General features: G+C 33.6%; 1 long non-coding RNA gene across 1 annotated transcript in view; it reads right to left on the bottom strand.

Annotated features, from left to right (window-relative positions):
* LOC145691906 (uncharacterized) overlaps positions 1 to 21,940 on the bottom strand; it is a 35,034-nt gene extending 13,094 nt beyond the window's left edge. Inside the window, exon 1 of the long non-coding RNA XR_014132585.1 lies at positions 21,809 to 21,940. This is a non-coding gene — a long non-coding RNA (uncharacterized LOC145691906). The remainder of the gene's footprint in view (positions 1 to 21,808) is intronic.
* Positions 21,941 to 22,668: the final 728 nt, after the last annotated feature.

The raw sequence follows: 22,668 nt of genomic DNA, 5'->3' as shown, positions 1-22,668 counted from the left end.
AAAAACAAGGACATTTTTGAAAGATGGATAACAACCACCAGCGCTAGTCGGAAGAAAGCGGAAACTTTGCAGGCTATTTGTAGTCGTTATAAACTTGAAGGCGCCACGGAAGATGTGTAAAACAGTTTAGAGAAATTTAATAAGTTATTAATATGACCTTGAGCAAAAAATAGAGGATGTCCCACAGAGTTTCGTCGGTTTTCCTAGCTAAAAATAAAGAGTGGTTTGATCGTGCATATACACTTCTGAACTATGTCTCAACAGTGATAACTGCTCGGTATCACAGCAACGTGAAGACCGATGTAGTTTGCTCTACTCACGGTAGAACCAGTAAACAGTTCGCAGAGTGTTCAGTAAAAATAAAGAAAAGAGGCTTATATCCTCTTGTAGCGACTAAATCGGCAGAGGAGCTTGCCTTTGCTGCCAAAGAAGCAGCAGCAAAATTAAATACACCAAGAAATGACGAATAGTCCAAAGGATTGTCGGTTATGCGGAAGAAGCTTTAGAAGCCCTCCACAAAGTCTTCTGTCACACTAGGCTACATCTTATAACTTCTCTCTTCAATACTTATTTAGACCTAATGAAGCATATGCTTATTCTATCTGACCTTATTGTATTCTCCAAGATACAGATTCACACAAAGAAAAGGAGGACAGATACGGATCTGGAAAGTTATTTCAAAACTGATGCTGCTAATGCTGTGCTCCGTCATAGTTCTGTCGCTATGGAATTTAATAACTTAGACAGTGATGGTACTGGCTGATCTTTAAAAAAAACTCTAGAACTATTTAAGTCATTTCATGCACTGCTTTTCATTATATTTTAGTGTTATGTAGTACGGGTTTTTGTTTACGAGTACCGTAAACAGTAAGGGCCTTATGCAAGTCGTCTTGGCGTATGTTTAGCGTCATACTAAAGGTCTGGCTACTGCAGGAAACATATGTTAGTAGAACTCTTTAGTATGACACTAATCACGCGCCAGAACTACTCTGCGTAAGGCCTTAAATGTCTAACTTAGTTCTTTTTACGTCCCTGAATGGGATATTATTTTCTATATCAGTACAGTTGTCAAGTTCGATAACTTCAAGAACAATTTTGCTTCAGTCTAAGTGAGCAAAGAACGCCTTGGGACACAATAAACATGTAATAAAAGCTTCAGTATGATTTGTTTTATTTTTGTCCATTACTCCCATATGCTCGACGCACTGTGCATCGCCGTACCATGCAATAGCAATGCGTACTACACGTGTTGATTATAAACACAAACAAGCAGACGACGATCCCGAAGAGGAGTCGATCATCATCGCCAACAGTCGGAAGGTCGATAATCAACGAAGGAAGAAGACAATACAGGATAAAAAAGGACCTGCACGCCTCGACCAACATCAATCTTCACGGATTGATCGAAACACCTAAAACCCCTCTCACAACGCTCGGTTACCGAGAGGTACCCATCCTTATACCCACGACGCTTCGTCACCGGGCTCCTATCTAATCTTACCTAAATATTAGTGGAATTTCTTATTATAATTTGTGTACATAAACTTTTTATAATAAAAAGGTGAAGGGAAAAGTCCAAATCCCAAGTACATTTTATTGCTCTACCCAAGAAATTTTACAATATGGATTTTGTACCTAAAATATGCAAATTACCCAAATTGGCAATTTTTAACAAAACTCGCTCAGGCTTGCCAATTAAAAGGATAATATACGTATTTGGTTCAAAATAAAGGAGTTTTGTATTTTTTTTAATTTGTAATGTTGATAATTTAGGGAATAATTGATATAATGCCCTGCGATTCCTCAATTATATATTCCTGTGATTTGCCAATCAATTTTACTATAAACAAGCTACTGTTTTGAGGGAGCAGAAAAGACTCTTTATTTAGGCGAGCAAGAGTAAGTAACGCTTTAGGTGAATGGTTAGCGTTGTGATTTGCAAATTTCCCGGTTCGATTCCCACCAGCACGCTTCACACTTTTTAAAATGTTTCATTTATAAGGCTGAGCTCCAGTTGGATACTGCTAAACGAAGATAATATCCTGTGGAGAAATTCAGTGATGATGTAATTCTGAAAATAAAGGAAGAAAAATGAACGAAGAAAAGGAATTACAGAGTTGATTCTGTCAATGGTACTATATTTGATATTATCCGTTAATTTCTTGCATTTTTAAATTGTTGTTAATTGACACTATATTTTCCCCTATTCTCCTTGTGTCTTAATGTGTAAATTTTCACAAATATTATACAAATCACTAATCTTCGGTTATATTTGCAACTTAAGGGAAAATATGCATGGGACGGATAACATCTCCAAGTCGTTTGAGAATTATCGAATTTCGCATTTTTAATATTTACAAATACTCGTAAATTACTGCTACCAATGTTTAGAATTTTCAAAAGTTATTTAACGAATAATGAAATCGAGCTAGTTCTTTCGAAGTACCGTAGTATTATTTATCAATCAGTAGTGCCGGAACCAAGGAGCTCAGGCCCTGTTAGATCCCCAAAATTTTCACTAGAGGCTGAGCTCTTCCATGAATGATCAATCAATACTTTAATTGATTTGCAGGTGACTACTGTTAATAGTTTCAAAACTTAGCGCAAGGCTTTGTGTTTACTTAAAAAAATGACCTACTACATATACCGCATAATTTATCCGTATATTATTTGATACACATATATGTATAGTCATTTGAAGTGAGTTAACTTGTTTATAATCCCTCATTTGAGTTAATTATAAGATTATTTAAGTCCGATGACAGTTATCTACTCATCGGCGGCTTTGGTGTCCGTATATTTTTTCTGGTATTATGCTGTTTTCTGTGAGTAAAAGTATCCAAAGACTCACTTCTGTCATTTCGTCAGCCAGCGTTTCTCCTCGCTCCTTCACAAAAAACACTTTAAGATTTGTTCTTTTAACAGGTATGGTAACTTCATGCTGCTGTTCTAGCTACTCTACCAGGCGAAATTAATCTTGGAGCTGGCGTGAGTTGTGTTGCCTATCTCACAGATTTTGTGCCTCAAGAATTTCTATGACCCATTGTACATTCAAACGAAGGTGTATTACTAGTAAAAGTAAGTGTAAAAGAAATGGTAAGCTGTGTATTTCAAAATGTTACGTAGCCTACCATGTTTAAACAAAGCATAAATATGTTCACTTACTCCTCATATATTGGAGAAGTACCATGAAAAACTTTAAGTATATAATTCGTTCATGTATGATATTGTACACTGATATTTCCTTTTTTTTAAATATACTTCTGATTTCCTTATTGCTAAACTAAAGTACTAACGTGATAATGTTTAAGCTTGTATTTACTTACTCTTAGTGTGATTCATTTAATTTGGAAATTATTTGTACTGTTATTACTCATATATAAATAACCGTAGTTTCAGTGTATTTCATATAGTTGGAAAGTTGATTCTATTTCAATTATAACCTTAACTCCAATAAGCCTGTAATTGAATTTACTAGTTCTAATACACAAATTCTTGCATAAACCGAATCATTAGGGAAGTACATAAAATGAAAGGTTAAAGTGATTAAAGCAATTACCATTATTACTACCTTGTCATTACAGCAAATATGTAAAATCTTCAGTTAAAGAATGAAGGAGAATGTATCAAATTACCTCTTACTTTCGTGATTCTTTATAATATCCGATTAGTACGCACAATAACGGGTGTCATTACATTTACCAACAAACAGAAAGAAGTAACTCTTCACATCAAAATAAGAAAATAAAGTTACTATGGACCTGTAGGGAAAAGTGTATATTTTCAGAGATTATTAGAAAAGTTGCATTTCAAAACGGGTTAAGTTCGAGAAACTGTGTAAATCCATATCAACGTAAAAGAAGCCACGCATAAGCAGTGAATAATTCACTTCATCCCTGTGGGAAAATTTTCAAAACTTTTCCCACGGAAACGTTCCCTGGGAGCTGTTGCTAAGCTGGTATACGTATGCTCATACTCTTGGACGGCAACCGGGTGTAGAAAGATAATGAAACATGCCTTTTCCTTGTCATATTCTTCTCTTGGTGTATTGGCAAGTTATTTGAATCCCCCCACACACCCCGGCCCCCTTTTGCAAAGCTAAGAACGGAAGCTTCTCATAGCATTGGGTAGCTATTTTGGACCCCACCCCAACTCTCTGATATTCAGTGATCGAAGCTTCCCAGTTGATTGGTATTTGTATTTTCGTGTAGTATTGGATAAAGAACGGAAGCTTCTAATAGCATTGGGTAGCTATTTTGGACCCCTGCCCCAACTCTCTGATATTCAGTGATCGAAGCTTCCCAATTGATTGGCCTTCGTCTTCTTGTCTATTTTAGACTTCTTAGTCCCCTCTGGCAAAGAGTATATTCATATATATATATATATATATATATATATATATATATATATATATATATATATATATTGATTGGCGTTGGGTCCCCCCTGTAGTATAGCATATGATATTTATCGTTGAAAGCTCTTCATTTCGAAACACTATAATGTTTTCAAGTGTTCAATACTCTCTCTCTCTTTCTTCGAGAATTGAACCCGAATCCGCATGGGCTAAAAGAAGTTTCTATATTAATAGTTGTAATATCCCCTTCCGAAGCCTTCTTCTTACTGTACGCTATATGTTAAAATTGTTTAACTGAACGTTCCAATTGTTTACATTTAACTTTTTAAGTTTGTTCACTAACTTGAGGACATAATTCTCCCACCAAAGGCACATATGCGTATTTTCTCAGCGAGAATCGAACTCAGGAAGGAACTAGAACTTGAATCATAATGAAACCTCACCGAGAATCCAAACATTATTTCATGTAAGTAATAAAGGTAGATGTATTAATCAGAATAGTACTGAAATTAATTTATCGGAGTTTTGTAGCTTCGTTAACTTACGATATAAAGATTCTGTACACAAAAATCCACTTTAGTGGGGAGCTGGGATCGAATTTGGTACTTCACGATTTAGAGTTGAATATAATCGTGGGACGTTCATGTTCAAGTTAATTTGAAATATATATAAATATATATATAAATATATATAAATATAAATATATATAAATATATATATAAATATAAATATATATATATAAATATAAATATATATATATAAATATATATACATTTTCGAATGACTTCTACAGCAGCGGAACCGAACTCCCCCGAGGAATCCGGGTGGACAGGGCCTCTACTCTGATCAAAACCTCAGCTGGCTATCTAAAGAGATCATGAAGATATAATCATAATTATAAAATAAAATATGACCAAAAATATGAAACATATTCTCTTAACTTTCTTACTGTACTTTGACAGAAATAGGATTGGGTAGCTATTTTGGACCCACACACCCATCCTTATCCGTTGTGTGAAGCTAAGAACGGAAGCTTCTCATAGCATTGGCTATCTATTTTGGATCCCCTGCCTCAGCCCCCTCCTGTTGCTAAATGTTAGGACCCGCCTGTGGGAAACTTTTCTTCCTGGGAACGTTCCCTATGCACTGGGGGTGCTAAGATGAATATGATTGTTTTAAACGTGTTGTATTCCATTGATTGCACATAGTCTAATAACTGAAGCTTCTCATAGCATTTCATAATGTTTTGGCAACGTAGGATGAAAATTTGTATACTCAAGTCAACAGGAGCGCTTTTATTACATGTGAAAATTGTTATATGAAGAATCACATGAACGAAATGATGATGATGATGTCTGTAATGTCTAGTAATTAAAATCACTTATGCAGAGAATTCAAAGATCAAATTATGTCAACGAATTTGCTGCTTATGTTGAAGCCATGACGAGATATTGCTTTAAAATACATTCCCATAGCATGAACAACTGCATCAACATTTTGACTTCCACGTGAACGGAACCGAACTCATCATTTTGGGGTCAATACCCCGACGGAAGATAATGTTCGTTAGATTGGAATTTCCTGTCCCTTTTAGTGCCGTACATATGTTGTTTGCTAATGATTAAGACCACTTGTATGCATGCTGAGGCTTGAATACTGTATGCTTCCCATAGCAATTCATAATGTTTTGAAGTCATAGGCTGGGAATCGTAAAGACTATATCTTTTTTGATTAGTTGCTGAGGAGGATATAGTGTTTCATTAAAGCTATTTGCTTTATCTAATTTGGTCTTAGGATTATCACGAATTCACTTGTAAATGTTCATGGGAATAAGATTTGTTTGCAGTCTGTCCTTTGATCCAATAGATCTTAGTTGCTAAGGTGAATATCGCATTGCATGATTTTTTTCAATTGTATACAGCATTTGAGATTACATGTATGTTTGTTGTCGTCTTCACATACGAACAAACTCACGTGCGACTCTAGATATGTAGTGTAATCTGAACACGAAAACGCTGAGTTATGTGTAATGTGAATTAAGTTTGTTGATAGATAAGATTTCCAAAAGATGATATTTTGATACACCTATCGAATAACGTCTTCCAACTATGAGAAGAAGGATAAGGGTTAATGTTTCAGATGTGGAACTGAATAAGATGTGGAACTGTAGCAAGGGGTTGTATTCACTTGGAAAAGCTCATATGTTTCTTGAGAGCCTTCTTCATAATATGCTCTCTTTATCTTTGACTTCAGATATAAGTGATCGAATTGGTTCGCGATTGCGTTTACCTTTAATGTATATATGGGATTTATGAACTTTTTTGTTCGTGTGTTTGCGAGATATCGTATTTTCGCTGAGCACCTTTCAACCATGCTGGTATCAGTTTATTCTTGTTGACGTAATTGAATATATTTGTTCTTCGATTAGGGCATTTCCTGAAGAATGTAGAGACGATGGCCATGAAATTCTGATTAGGGCTTGTGAAATTTCGTAAGTCGCCATTCTCAGATATGTGAGTGCTACGTCATGTCGCTGAGGGGTAAGTATACATTAAATCGTCATTTTAAAAAGAAAGAAGAAATGGATGTATTGAAATGTAATATTGGAAATGTTTAAATTTTGTGTGACGTTTTAATTTGACGTCATACGAATGTAGAATAAAACCATTGAACAGAATGAAGAGTGTGAAGTAGACTTTTAGAAATTCTGTTGTGCTCATCTGTGCATTAGAAGAGATTGTCAGCATACTGAAGCTCTACGTTCTAGTAAGATAAAAAATAGTTGCTTTTCTCTCTTTCTTTCTCTTTTAATCATCTCTGAGGTGCTACCTAATTGCTATAGATAGTGATTATTTAAATTCTAATACGTATTATCATTTAACATTGTAATTCGTCATTTGAATTAGCTTTTCTTGTCTGTCTTAAAATATAATTTGAAATGCAGTCCATCTTACATAACAATTTAGTTCATTTTCTTATACTAAAGACGTATGGAACTCCAGCTACTTTGTTTACACAATCTAAGTATTACCAAGGGAATTATGGAGTCTTATGTTCCTTTAAAGAGTATGTACCATCATATTCAGAAAAAAAACGATATTGAAATAAGAAATTTGTACACGCAAGCCCGTTACCAGCGATGGTTTTTGATTTATATTGCCCCTGTTAGCATTGACTTTGAGGAATTGCTAGAGTTAGGAGGGCATAGATATTTTTTATCCGTAGTGTCATCACTTATCAAAACTTGTTGGCCATTACGTGATGCAACCTTTTTTCTCATTAAAAGTTCATCTGAAAAATTTCAAATTTGTGCAATTTTTCAAGGTATAGGTGATCAGATACAGTTACAGAATCGATTAGCCGGATATAAGTGTAGGTACAGCTTCAATAGTGTAATTCAAATTGCGGACCTGATGTCAATATGTGCAGAGCTATGTAAAAATGCATTATGTATTATATCACAGAATACTACATTGCTAGATCTATCCGCTTTTTCAGATTTGTTCAAAAAACGAAACACATGGCTATTGTAATTCTTCATTTGAATTACCTTTTCTTGTTTGTCTTAAAAAGCAATATATCTTCGCGCGTAATCATTTAGCGCACGTACAGTCAGGAAAAAACATTCTTCAGTTGACAAAATTTCTTTTTCTATTACAGTACCGATTTTAACAACTTATCAAATTATAACTGCTCCAAAGATAACGAGACAAAAAAAGATACAGATTAATTCATTTGTTCCCGAGTTAATGGGAAAAAGAAAATTTGTCAACTGTAGAATATTTTCCTTTTCGTGTGTACAGGAAGATCATATGGTTCAGATTCTTGTCTCATATATCCTCGGAGATATTCTGATTCTTTTAGAATAGAATGCAATTTAATATAATATTTCCTTGAATATAGTGTTTCGCAATGTGATATTCAGGTTTATTATTTAGTTTACTATTACCATTATTATATCTAGGAATTTATTTCTTGTTCTTTGACACTACGTGCTGAAAGCAATATATATTCGCGGCAAATCATTTAGTGCACGTACTTTCTGTGTAGGAAACTTGAGTTCGACTCTTGACGGATTCCAGAGCTCCTACGTGGCTAAGCGGTTAGCGTACGCGCCTTTGGCGTGGGAGACCCGGGTTCGATTCCCGGCGGGAGCTCATGTGGTTCGGATTCCACGTTAATCAGTAGGTCCACGTCTCATATAGCCTCGCTGCTGAAAGGGACGCTAAACTAAAATCAACTCAACTCAACTCTTGACGGATTCCAAGTTAATCTGTAGATTTATGTCTCGTATAGCCTCGGGATATTCTGATTCTTGTAGAATACAATGAATTTTAATGTAATATTTACCTGAATATAGTGGTTAACATTGTATTATATAATCCGTAGCTAGTTCTTTAGTTACTATTACTGCTAGTGTGTGTAGGGGTTTATTTCTTGCTCTTCAACATTACGGAAAGAAATCATTTTATAAGTACAGTATTTATATAGTTTAATAGTAGTGGTTTTGGTTATTATTTCAGTGCTTATTTAAGTGTTATTTTCGTAACGTAGATAGTTATTATTTTAATGATATTGGTATTGGAATTAATTATTTAATTTGTTTCTTGCGGATGTACGTGCCTATGTTATGGGAAACTTGAGTTCGACTCTTGATGATAGATAACGTAGTTCTAATTTCACGTTAGGCTGTAGCTTCATGTCTTATATAATCAAACCTAATCCATCTAGACTAGCTTTTTAAAGAATTGATAGTTAATGGGGAATTTAATCACCTATGAGGTGCTGCCTAAATGATATGGATAGTGATTATTGAAATTCTTATACGTATTATCATTTAACGTTGTAATTCGTCATTTGAATTAGCTTTTCTTTTTGTCTTAAAAAGCAATAACTCTTCGTGGGTAATCATTTTGCCCACGTACAGTGAGGAAAAAATATTTTTCAGTTGACAAAATTTATTTTCCTAATAACTCAAGAAAATTATTCTATTTCAATACCGATTTTAACAAGCTATCAAATTATAACTATTCCAAAGATAACGAGACAAAAAAGATACAGATTAATTCATTTGTTGCCGAGTTAATGGGAAAAAGAAAATTGGTCAACTGTGGAATAGTTTTTTTTTTCGTGTGTACAGGAAGATCGTATGGTTCAAATTCATGTCTCATATATCCTCGAAGATATTCTGATTCTTTAAAATAGAATGCAATTTAATATAATATTTCCTTGAATATAGTGTTTAGCATTGTGTTATTCAGGTTTATTATTTAGTTTACTATTACTGTTATTATATGTAGGAATTTAATCTTGTTCTTCGACACTGCGTGCTGAAAGCAATACATATTCGCGGCAAATCATTTGGTGCACGTACTTTCTGTGTAGGAAACTTGAGTTCTTCTCTTGATGGATTCCAAGTTAATCTGTAGATTCATGTCTCGTATAGTCTCGGGATATTTTGATTCTTGTAGAATATCATGAATTTTAATATAATATTTACCTGAATATAGTGATTAGAATTGTATTATATATTCCGTAGCTAGTTATTTAGTTACTATTACTGGTAGTATATGTAGGGGTTTATTTCTTGCTCTTTAAAATTACGGAAAGAAATCATTTTATAAGTATAGTATTTATATTGTTTAATAGTAGTGGTTTTGATTATTATTTCAGTGTTTATTTAAATGTTATTTTCGTAACGTAGATAGTTATTTCTTTAATGATATTGGAAAACCATATATATAATCAAATGTAACCAAACGTAATCCTTCTATACTAGATTTTTCAAAGAACTGATAGTTATTGGGGAATTTAATCGCCTCTGAGGTGGTACCTAATTGCTATGGATAGTGATTATTGAAATTCTCATACGTATTATCATTTGAATTACGCTTTTCTTATTTGTTTTAAGATAGAATTTGAAATGGAGTCCCTGTTACATAACTATTTAGTTGATTTTCCTACACTACAGACGGATGGAAATCCAGCTACTTTGTTTACAAAATCTAAGCATTACCAAGTGAACTATGGAGTCTTACGTTTCTTTAAAGAGTATGTACCATCATATTCAGAAAAAGCGATTCTGAAATTAGAAATTTGTACACGCAAGCACGTTATCAGCGATGGTTTTCGATCTATGTTACCCCTGTTAGCATTAACTTTAACGAATTGCTAGTCAGGAGGGCATAGATATTTTTTATCCGTAGTGTCATCACTTATCAAAACTTGTCCATTACGTGATGCAACCTTTTTTCGCATTAAGGGTTCATCTGAAAAATTTCAGATTTGTGCAATTTTTCAAGGTGTAGGTGATCAGATACAGTTACAGGATCGATTAGCCGGATATAAGTATAGGTACAAATGGCGGACCTGATGTCAACATGTGCAGAGCTATGTAAAAATGCATCATGTATTATATCACAGAATACTACTTTGCTACTTCTTCTGTATATAGGTAAGGTCAGTGTTTCTTTCTTTAGATATAGGCTATCTTTTGTTGTTCAGCATTACGTCACTTGATGTGAGAACATCACGTTAACACTTCTCACTTTTGTTGATGTTTGCCTTGGTTTAATATTTATCTTCACACGTATGTAGTTCATTCTTTAAAAAAAGTAAAATTGCGATGTATAAAGATGATGATGATGAACGTGTGCAATAGCTTTCAACCTTTTAATGAAGTCATTTGATTTTTTTTAATGTTAGACTTGTGTTTTGCAAGTAATTAATTTTCAGCAGCGCTGCTGCACTCTAGAAAACTCCTCAAGAAGCCATTATTACCACCCTGACGGAATGCCAGGTGGTTTCTTTACTTTTAAAAATAATTACTTTCAAAACCCTTTTGTGCGTTCGTCTTTTTTCATTTGCATTTCATTATTTCCCTGTACTTCAAAGGTAGCACTTAGACATTTCTCTTACCTTTCCCTGTATATGCAACTATATAGAATTTTACTAAACATTTTGCGTATATATGTAAACTAGTTTTGAGTTGAACATGGTTGTCAGTGATTACTCGAAATGGCTTAAAGTCACATTAAAATATGTACAGGAGAAAGTGTGACTTCAAAACAAGTTCATTATGTTCACAAAGGTTAGAATTACTACTCCTGGAAACCAAGTTTCAGTATCTGACCGTAGCCGAAAATGCTTCAGCTGGAAGTAATAATATTAAGTCTAAATCATTAGAACGTGGCTGTAGGAGACTCTACTACAATCATATTGTATTTAAGTTATGCTAAATGTGTGAGTCGAACTTGAGGGCAGAGCATAAAACTTTATATTTATTTTAAAATTAGTACTACATATATTTAAAAGTTTCCGTTCGATAAAGGAAGAAAGTTAATATGTTCATTTCATGAAGCCCGTTCCTTTACCGTATTAACCCTACAATCGTCGGGCGGAAAATTGTTTCATAAACGGTCATGTTGGGTTTGAGAGACCCAATATAATAAAACTGCATAATTAAATTGTAACCTATATTTTTAAAAATAAAACATACTTTTATGTAATTACAAGTATTTCTAAAACAGAAAAAGGGATTTCAGCTTAAAACTGGTTTTTCGCTTATTTTTAAAAATAAATTTGTAATTGTTTACATATTTTTTTTAGTAAATTATATGAGCTTTTTTAGAAATTTATAAAAAAAGAATACTTACTTAAATGCCCACACAGCAAGGAATATTTTCTCAACCAAAAGAAAATATTTTCCTTGGTTTCCAAAAGGTTTTCCTTCTCTGGAGATTTCCATGCTGGTTTCCCTAATGTATTCCGAATATTTCCGGAAAATATTTTCCTAAAAATGTTTAGAAAACATTTTAGAAATTACCGAAAGTACATTTTGAGAATGTTAGCCGGAAAGTATATACAGGAAAATATTCACAAAATGTATTAGAAATATTTTATTGGATGTAATCTAATATGTTTTCACTGTTGAGAAGGAAAATATTTTCGAAATGATAATAAAAATGTTTTCAATATATGATATGGGAAACAATGAAAGGAAATATATTCCATATATTTGAAAAATATTTTCTAATAGGTTATTTGCAATATTTTCCATTTTTAAAAGAAAACATATTGAACATATACTTTTAAAACGTTTAGAATGTTTTAAAAATAAATTCTTTCGTAATATAAGAAATATTTTTCAGAAATGTTTTAAAATGGTTTACTTAATTTTAACAAACGTATTTTGGTAACATTCTGTTATATCTTAAACGGAATATTTTCGTACAATATTTTAGTCTTATTTCCAGAATATTTTATTTCCAGTCTTATTTCGAATTTTGAATATAAAACTTTAAAACAGGGAAAAGAAAACATATTAAAAATGAATAGAAAATGTTTTCCGTTATGTTTTAGAAAATACAAGAGATCAACAAGAATACAACATATAAAGCAACTGTAACAAACACGTTCCGTAATACCCGTTTCAAAAATCCCCTAAAAACTAAAAATATTCACTTTTGGCAATTTTCCTTTGATATGCCAAATTTAATCATTGTAATCCTAAAGAAATTGCCCAATAAAGTCGGTTTCGAGTTCAAAGTCGGGACAAAGGCAGCTGAAGGGAGCGGAATTCTACCGACTTTCTTTTTTTTCCCATCTCAACTATCTGAAAGATAAGATTTTGTATCCCAAGAAAACGCCCATTTAAATAGCATAGGAATTTCTTCATCCCCTTTCGACCCCTGAAAAATTTTTTAAAAAATCACTTTTGGCAATTTTTCTGTTGGTTAGTCCTGGAAGGCTACAATCATGCCAAATTCCATCATTCTAATCTTGCCGGAAGTGCCTAAACATTTTGGGGTATAGAAGACGTCCCATATAAATAACATTGGAAAGATTTTTCAGTTCCCCATGAAACCACTTTATGGTTAGAAATTTTCATTTCTGATGATTCACTTAGGTAAAGCTAACGAAAACGTACAAGCATACCGAATTTCAAGCTTTTATTCCAATTCAAAGTACCTAAAACATGAGATTATACATCAAAAAAGGTACATTTAATAACATGAGAAAATTCTTCATTCCCTCTTTAGAACCCCTAAATATTAAAAATATTCACTTTTGGCATTTTTCTGTGGGTTTGTCCCGAAAAGCCACAATCATATCAAATTTAATCATTGTAGCCTTACAGGAAGTGCTCAATAATTTGAGGGTGTAAAAGATGTCCCATATAAATAAGATGGGAAAGATTTTTCAGTTCCCTATAAAACCACTCTAAAGTTGGAATTTTTTACTTTTGGCAATTTTTCTGCCGGTTAGTCCTGGAAGGCTACAATCATGCCAAATTTCATCATTCTAATCTTGCCGGAAGTGCCTAAACATTTTGGGGTATAGAAGACGTCCCATATAAATAACATTGGAAAGATTTTTCAGTTCCCCATGAAACAACTTTACGGTTAGAAATTTTCATTTCTGATGATCCACTTAGGTAAAGCTAACGAAAACGTACAAGCATACCGAATATGAAGTTTTTATTCCAATTCTAAGTACCTAAAACATGATATTATAGATCCAGAAAAAGTCTCATTTAAATAACATAGGGAAATTCTTCATCCCCTCTTTAGACCCCCTAAAAATTAAAAATATTTACTTTTGGCAATTTTCCTGTTGGTTTGTCCAGAAAAGCTATAATCATGTCAAATTTAATCATTGTAGCCCTGCAGGAAGTGCTCAATAATTTGAGGGTGTAAAAGGTATCCTATATAAATAACATGGGAAAGATTTTTCAGTTCCCTATAAAACCACTCTAAAGTTGGAATTTTTTACTTTTGGCAATTTTTCTGTTGGTTAGTCCTGGAAGGCTACAATCATGCCAAATTCCATCATTCTAATCTTGCCGGAAGTGCCTAAACATTTTGGGGTATAGAAGACGTCCCATATAAATAACATTGGAAAGATTTTTCAGTTCCCCATGAAACCACTTTATGGTTAGAAATTTTCATTTCTGATGATTCACTTAGGTAAAGCTAACGAAAACGTACAAGCATACCGAATTTCAAGCTTTTATTCCAATTCAAAGTACCTAAAACATGAGATTATACATCAAAAAAGGTACATTTAATAACATGAGAAAATTCTTCATTCCCTCTTTAGAACCCCTAAATATTAAAAATATTCACTTTTGGCATTTTTCTGTGGGTTTGTCCCGAAAAGCCACAATCATATCAAATTTAATCATTGTAGCCTTACAGGAAGTGCTCAATAATTTGAGGGTGTAAAAGATGTCCCATATAAATAAGATGGGAAAGATTTTTCAGTTCCCTATAAAACCACTCTAAAGTTGGAATTTTTTACTTTTGGCAATTTTTCTGCCGGTTAGTCCTGGAAGGCTACAATCATGCCAAATTTCATCATTCTAATCTTGCCGGAAGTGCCTAAACATTTTGGGGTATAGAAGACGTCCCATATAAATAACATTGGAAAGATTTTTCAGTTCCCCATGAAACAACTTTACGGTTAGAAATTTTCATTTCTGATGATCCACTTAGGTAAAGCTAACGAAAACGTACAAGCATACCGAATATGAAGTTTTTATTCCAATTCTAAGTACCTAAAACATGAGATTATAGATCCAGAAAAAGTCTCATTTAAATAACATAGGGAAATTCTTCATCCCCTCTTTAGACCCCCTAAAAATTAAAAATATTTACTTTTGGCAATTTTCCTGTTGGTTTGTCCAGAAAAGCTATAATCATGTCAAATTTAATCATTGTAGCCCTGCAGGAAGTGCTCAATAATTTGAGGGTGTAAAAGGTATCCTATATAAATAACATGGGAAAGATTTTTCAGTTCCCTATAAAACCACTCTAAAGTTGGAATTTTTTACTTTTGGCAATTTTTCTGTTGGTTAGTCCTGGAAGGCTACAATCATGCCAAATTCCATCATTCTAATCTTGCCGGAAGTGCCTAAACATTTTGGGGTATAGAAGACGTCCCATATAAATAACATTGGAAAGATTTTTCAGTTCCCCATGAAACCACTTTATGGTTAGAAATTTTCATTTCTGATGATTCACTTAGGTAAAGCTAACGAAAACATACAAGCATACCGAATTTGAAGTTTTTATTCCAATTCTAAGTACCTAAAACATGAGATTATATGTCCAGAAAAAGTCTCATTTAAATAACATGGGGAAATTCTTCATCCCCTCTTTAGACCCCCTAAAAATTGAAAATATTCACTTTTGGCAATTTTCCTGTGGGTTTGTCCCGAAAAGCTATAATCATGTCAAATTTAATCATTGTAGCCCTGCAGGAAGTGCTCAATAATTTGAGGGTGTAAAAGGTGTCCTATATAAATAACATGGGAAAGATTTTTCAGTTCCCTATAAAACCACTCTAAGGTCGGAATTTTTTACTTGTACTGATTTACTTAGGTAGTGCTAACGAAAATGTGTAAGCATACCGAATTTCAAGTTTCTATGCCAATTCTAAGTACCTAAAACATGAGATTATAAGTCCAAAAAAAGGTCCATTTAAATAACATGGGGAAATTTTTCATCCCCTCTTTAGACCCCTAAAAATTGAAAATATTCACTTTTGACAATTTTCCTGTGGGTTAGTTCCGGAAAGCTACAATCATGCCAAATTTAATCATTGTAGCCCTACAGGAAGTGCTCAATAATTTATGCCAGCTCATGTAGTTTTATATATAGTTAGGATATATATGAAGAAGACGAAGAAGAAGAAGAAATGAAAACAGGATTATCTTGCGTTTAAACCTGTTAGAATATGAACTGCTTAAAGGAATATGACGCATCTATCTTTTAGCAATAAGTAAGTTTTGTATATTTGTTTTCAATAGAAGATAAATAACTACTTTTATTTAAAATATATAATAAAATAAATAATTACTTGTTTTCTTTCAGGAAACAAATTCATGTTCACCACGTAAAGTAACGTTTCGTTCTTGTTTCTTTACAGTACACTTTAAAAGAGGATGCGTCTTCAAGAGACGCTGAAAAACTACCTGAAGCAGGATTTTCTACGTTCAAACCTGTCCGAAGACGAAACACTGATCAAAGAGCAGTGACGCATATCTCTCTCTTTTACGAATAGGTGAGTTTTATATCTTTTTCATAGATAAAAATATCCATAACTGCTTTTCGTCTTTTAGAATATGTATGATAATATTAATAATTAGTTATTTCTTTTAGGTAAACGTTTGCTTCCTTTTTATTTTTAAGTTAGGTTAAGATAAACGAAGAAAAACCCACAGATATGGTGTTTCCCACTAGAATACATTAGTCGTAAAACCTTCTCTGTTGTAAGACACAAACATTAGAGACAAACATTTTTGTATATATATAAAATCAGGGCATACTTTTTTGTACTTAAATTTCCAAAGCGCGACGAGACGACAAAAGAGTTTTGAGAATACTTTGTGAATCAACACCCAAAACGGTAAGATCGAGAACTGGTTTCTTTGAAAACAATTCACCGTTCAAAATAAATTCTGTCGTTTCTTTAATTCTTTTCAAATTGAAATGATAGAAATTATTTGTGGTTTTAACTTTGATTATTATAGAACAAAATGGTAAGATCGAGAACTGACTTCTTTGAAAACAATTCATCGTTCCGAGAATAGCCTATGTCATATCACCTCTCTTAAACCTCTTTTCAAATTGCTAACGATAGAAATCATTTTTAGTTTTAACGTTAATAGACATAAAGTAAAATCTATACTAGATAACAAGAATTCAGTTCTGGAAGAATATATTTAATCCGATCCGATCTTTATTTTTCCGGGGGTCTTTACATGATGTGCAAACCTATTTCATTTTAGGTTTGAGGGGTGTGGTGGCTCAGTGGTAGAGGGTTTACATCCAGTACTTTGGGTCCCTGATTCGATCACAGCTCGCGTCGTGTAGACTTTGTGATGAATTCAAAAACTCTACACCGTAAACGTACGTCTTACTGTGATCGAACTAGAATGCCGCAATAGAGATAAGCGTACAGCGTCTCCTTAGTAAAGAAAAACGTCCGTACGATTTCTTTTGAGATCAACCATTTAAATGAAGTTTCTTAATTCCTAAAAGACAAGTATTAGAATAATACCAACATTAGTATATTAATTTAAAAATCCTATCATATTTAAACGTACTAAACGATCACAAAATACAAATTTTATGTGAAAATAAAAGATTTCAATTTCATTATATTATTATTATTATTATTATTATTATTATTATTATTATTATTAAATGCACTACATTTAGTACTACATTGCTCAGTATAAATGAAAAAATATTTTCTTCTTCTTTTTTATGAACAGAAGTCCACTTCATTGATACCCTTCAACGGAAGACTATCGCTTTCCGCCAAACTTGACCGTGTTTGTACACTATCAAATAAATCAGCCATAATTGAATCTATGAGTTTTTGTTTGTAGTCCGAAAGAAGTGGGATCAAATGTACAAGTTTTTCCCATTCTGTTAAATTTAACTTCACTCCAAACACAAGGCCTTTACCAACACGAAACACTTATTCAAATGTGTCACTATTCAGTCCAATACAAATTAATTTGGTTTTCATTGAATTGAGACCATATTCAACATTTAATATGACAAGGAGGAGGAAGAATTATGTAAAATCTTGTTTATACATGCCCCATACACTTACGATTATGATATCAATTCAGTAAATTCAAGATCGTGCATGTTACGTTCAGATAAATTAATATTCATTCCTTTATATGTTAAACATATATTTCCATTTTGCAAATACGATGTTAATGCATCATTATCAATAAAAGCCGTGGAGGTTATACATAATAGCACATATGTAAATTATTTGTATAAATACATATTGTTTTAATAACTTTAGAATGTGTACATGTACTTTTTTACAGTCATATACAAACAAAAAGTATGTAATGGGACTTTATTCAAATTTCACTTCAAATTGTACTGAAAGGCAATTTCATTATTGCAACTGTTATTGACATTTTTTATGTATATCATCATTCGGAGCACTACGAAATACTTGCATATCAGAGTACTTTTCCTGTATTCGTTTAATAAGCGCATATCCCTTCTTAAGGTGGAGAAATGGACAATTAGGAAACCATTTCGCATGTTCTATCCATGGAACATCGTTATCAGTCCAATCTTTTAATCCACCAGCACAATAGAAGCATATAGTTTGGTCTCTTATGTTCGTGTAAAAAAAATCCAGTATCACTTAATTGTTCAGGACGTTGTTTGTTGAAACAGGCCAATGTTCGAATGTACTTAAACGTAATTCCTTTGTACAATACTGATTATATTGAGGGGCAAAACATGTATATGCACTAATATATGCTAATTCTGACACTTGTTGGAATGGTATCCTTTCAGATTCAGAATTCGGTTGCAGTTCCATTCTTAATCTTCCACACTTCGTATTTTTCTAATCGTCTGTTTAAATGAAGTCTTGCTTACGTTTGTAATTCGAGTTATGCCCGAAATCTATAAAAACCAATATTTCCAGTTAATAGGAGTTTCTCAATATTATACTGTAACACATGATTTACATAGTCATGTTACTTCAGTAGCTGATCAACAGAGACTAATGTCACTATGCATACAGACATCTCTGCACGCATGCACGGGAAGAGGAAGAAGAAAATCATGCATCTTGTTTATACATGTTCTACACTTACGAAGAATCACGGTCTTGCGTTCGATTCCGGTGAGAGAGCTTTCAAAATGAAAGCATATTTAGGGTCCGGGTTCGATTCTCGATGAGAAAGCATTGAATATTTTAACACATTAAGTTAATTCGATCCTTTCTGTCGTAAAACGAAAATCAATGTAAAGTGCTATATACGTAATATTCTTTTTTTTTTCATGCCCGGGCCGCGGTGGCTCAGTGCTAGAGCGTTCACCTCTGGTGCTTGGGGTCCCAGGTTCGATCCCAGCCCCCGCCAAGTGGACTTTGTGGTGGACAAACACCGTGTGCGTGGGTTTTCTCGGGGTTCTCCCGTTTCCTCCCACTTTCTTCATTCCACCATTTCATTCATCACTTATCATCACTGTCTCCTTTAGCCTAACTGGCATAAGCGTGGGACGTAAAACTCAAAGATTTCATTTCATTTTTTTCTTTTTTTCATGCAAGGATTAATTCAACTCTAAATCGTGAAGTACCAAATTCGATCCCAGCTCCCCACTAAAGTGGATTTTTGTGTACAGAATCTTTATATCGTAAGTTAACGAAGCTACAAAACTCCGATAAATTAATTTCAGTACTATTCTGATTAATACATCTACCTTTATTACTTACATGAAGTAATGCTTAGATTCTCGGTGAGGTTTCATTATGATTCAAGTTCTAGTTCCTTCCTGAGTTCGATTCTCGCTGAGAAAATATGCATATGTTCATTAGGTAGGTGAATTATGTTCTCAAGATAGTGAACAAAATTAAAAAGTTAAATGTAAACAATTGGAGAGTACAGTTAAGCAATTTTAACATATAGCGTACAGTAAGAAGAAGGCTTCTGAAAGGGATAGAACAAGTAGTAATATAAAAACTTCTTTTAGCCCATGCGGATTCGGGTTCAATTCTCGAAGAAAGAGAGAGAGAGAGTATTGAACACTTGAAAACATTATAGTGTTTCGAAATGAAGAGCTTTCAACGATAAATACCATATGCTATACTGCAGGGGTAACTTAACGCCAATCAATATATATATATATATATATATATATTGTAAAACTTCTTGGGTAGAGCAATAAAATGTACTCGGAATTTGGACTTTTCCCTTCACCTTTTTATTATAAAAGTTTATGTACACAAATAATAAGAAATTCCACTAATATTTACGTAAGATTAGATAGGAGTCCGTTGACCAAGCGTCGTGGGCTTTGAGGTGAGTAACTCTCGATGACCAAGCGTCGTGAGAGGGGTGTAGATTAGGTATCTCTCTCTCGGTGACCGTGCGTCGTGAGAAAGAGGAAAGGAACCCGGTGACCAAGCGTCGTGGGTATAAGGATGGGTATCTCTCGGTGACCAAGCGTCGTGAGAGGGGTTTTAGGTGTTGTGATCAATCCGGGAAGATTGATGTTGGTCCAGGTGTGCAGGTCCTTTTTATTCTGTCTTGTCGGCTTCCATCGTTGATTCTCGTCCTTCCGACTGTTGGCGATGGTGATCGACTCCTCTTCGGGAACGTCGTCTGTTTGTTTTTATTTATTAGTAACACATGTAGTTCATACGTGGTTATTGCCTGGTACGGCAATGTGGGGATCCTTACTATATATATAAGTATACTCTTTGCCAGAGGGGACTAAGTTGTCTAAAATATACGAGAAGGCGAAGGCCAATCAATTGGGAAGGTTTGATTACTGAATATCAGAGAGATGGTGTGGGGTCCAAAATAGCTACCCAATGCTATGAGAAGCTTCCGTTCTTAGCTTTGGAAGAGGGGGCCAGTGTGGGGGGGGGATTCACATAACTTGCCAATACACAATGAGAAGAAGATGACGAGGAAAAGGCAAGTTTCATTATGTTTCTACAGCCGGTAGCCGTCCAAGAGCATGAGCATACGTATACCAGCTTCGCAACAGCTCCCAGGGAACGTTCCCGTGGGAAAAGTTTTAAAAATTTTCCCACAGGGATGAAGTGAAGTATTCACTATTGCATGTCATCCTAAAATATGTATTTCAGTAATGTGCAATGGATTCTCTGGAGGGTATAAATATCAGACATACTTCCAACAGAAAGCTGAGATATGCTCCGACTTCAATGTGTCTCCAAAGTTGCTCAAAGGTAAGTCATGACAGTAGTGAATACAGAATGCTTCGGTAAGAAGTCGGAAGTGTTAAGAACCAACAGTGCTATGGTACATAGTGTTCGATATAAGCTTGCTACCTTCCGTTATTTTATGCTTATACGTGAAAGAAAAAACGTGAAATATATCATGACAAAATATATCACGGCATACGTCATTCGGAACAGGATGAACTTTCAAACAGGTAGTCGCTAACACTTCCAATTTATCTGCAAAGCTGTTCTTGTACACTGCTGTCAGGTTAACATTTTGCCTACTTTGGAGCTACCGTAAAGTCAAGCATATCTGAGAATTCTATTGTTAACATGTCTGGGAATAATGCTATCTAGAGAAATATTCAAATTGGATGAGGTATGTATGACTTTCTTTACGCTGATATTCAAGAACTTTCAACGATTTCTTGAATTCAAAATTAAGCATTTTGAAATGTATGTTTTTCACTGTTTTGAACAGATTTAGCTCTGAAATGATTAACTTTTCTCTAAAGGTCTATATAGACATTTCGCTTACTTTGATTTAAAGAAATTTTGAATCATCAATGTATGTGTATTTTCTTTTCCTTTGTACGAACGAATTCTTTGGAAATTATAAAAGCAACTTTTCTATCTAGTTCCGTAATTACCAGTTACTTCATCCTCTATCAGAAAAGATGTAAATACCATTCATAAACCACTTACTCAAACAAATCAAAAAATGCAATAGGAATATCAATCCAATCTTGAATGTTATAGAAGATTGTTATCTGCATTTGGAGATTATTATTCCTAATTGATGCTTGAAGTCCACCATGAGCTTGAATATCAAGAGCAGGCAAGCGAACTGAACAGTTGAACTCAACCTGTTATATGAAATGATTAAATTGAAAGAAAGTTTAAGAGGAAAAGTTTAAATATAAATAATATTAAAATACTGATTAATAGAGATTATTTAAAAGTAATTCTCTGCTCTATTCATTCAATTATTTGTGTGCTTATCAAAAGAAAAATACAAATATTATTTTTGATAGTATTCGTAGTTAATATTACACTCTAATATACGAAAATGCACAGCTAATGTTTTTAAAGAAATGGATATAGATAATTTTAAAATACTGTACAACAATATATTATATAAGGCCTTTGAACTACCAAGTTCTTTGGAAACTTTCCATTCATGAACGTACTAGTAATTAAACCAATAACTGTACCGAACTCAAGGCCCCTTGAAATACGAAGCCCACGTTAAAATTAAATTCCATTCCCCACGACCTCGGTGTTGTCACGGGTCTTCTAATTAAACTATATATAACGTTAACAGAAATTCTTACGCGCTAGTAACAAAATATTGAGGGAAATCATCATAGTGTACCAGCGTTGGAGCTGCTACAAGATTTCCTTGACATTGTACAGTGTGCCAAAGAGGAAAGGAATGTTTATGAAACTAAAACAGAAAAAATTATTAAAAATAATATGTATTGTTATCAGTGGCGGCTAATGTTAGTGTTGCAGCGTTGCGCAACGACCAAAGTATTTCAAGAAAAAATATTATTATCAATAGT

The sequence above is a fragment of the Thermobia domestica genome, chromosome 8 (assembly GCF_964235325.1).
Source record: "Thermobia domestica chromosome 8, izTheDome1.hap1.1, whole genome shotgun sequence".
Taxonomy (NCBI): Eukaryota; Metazoa; Arthropoda; class Insecta; order Zygentoma; family Lepismatidae; genus Thermobia; species Thermobia domestica.
The sequence above is the reverse complement of the archived record's forward strand: the minus strand, read 5'-3'. Positions and strand labels throughout refer to the sequence as shown.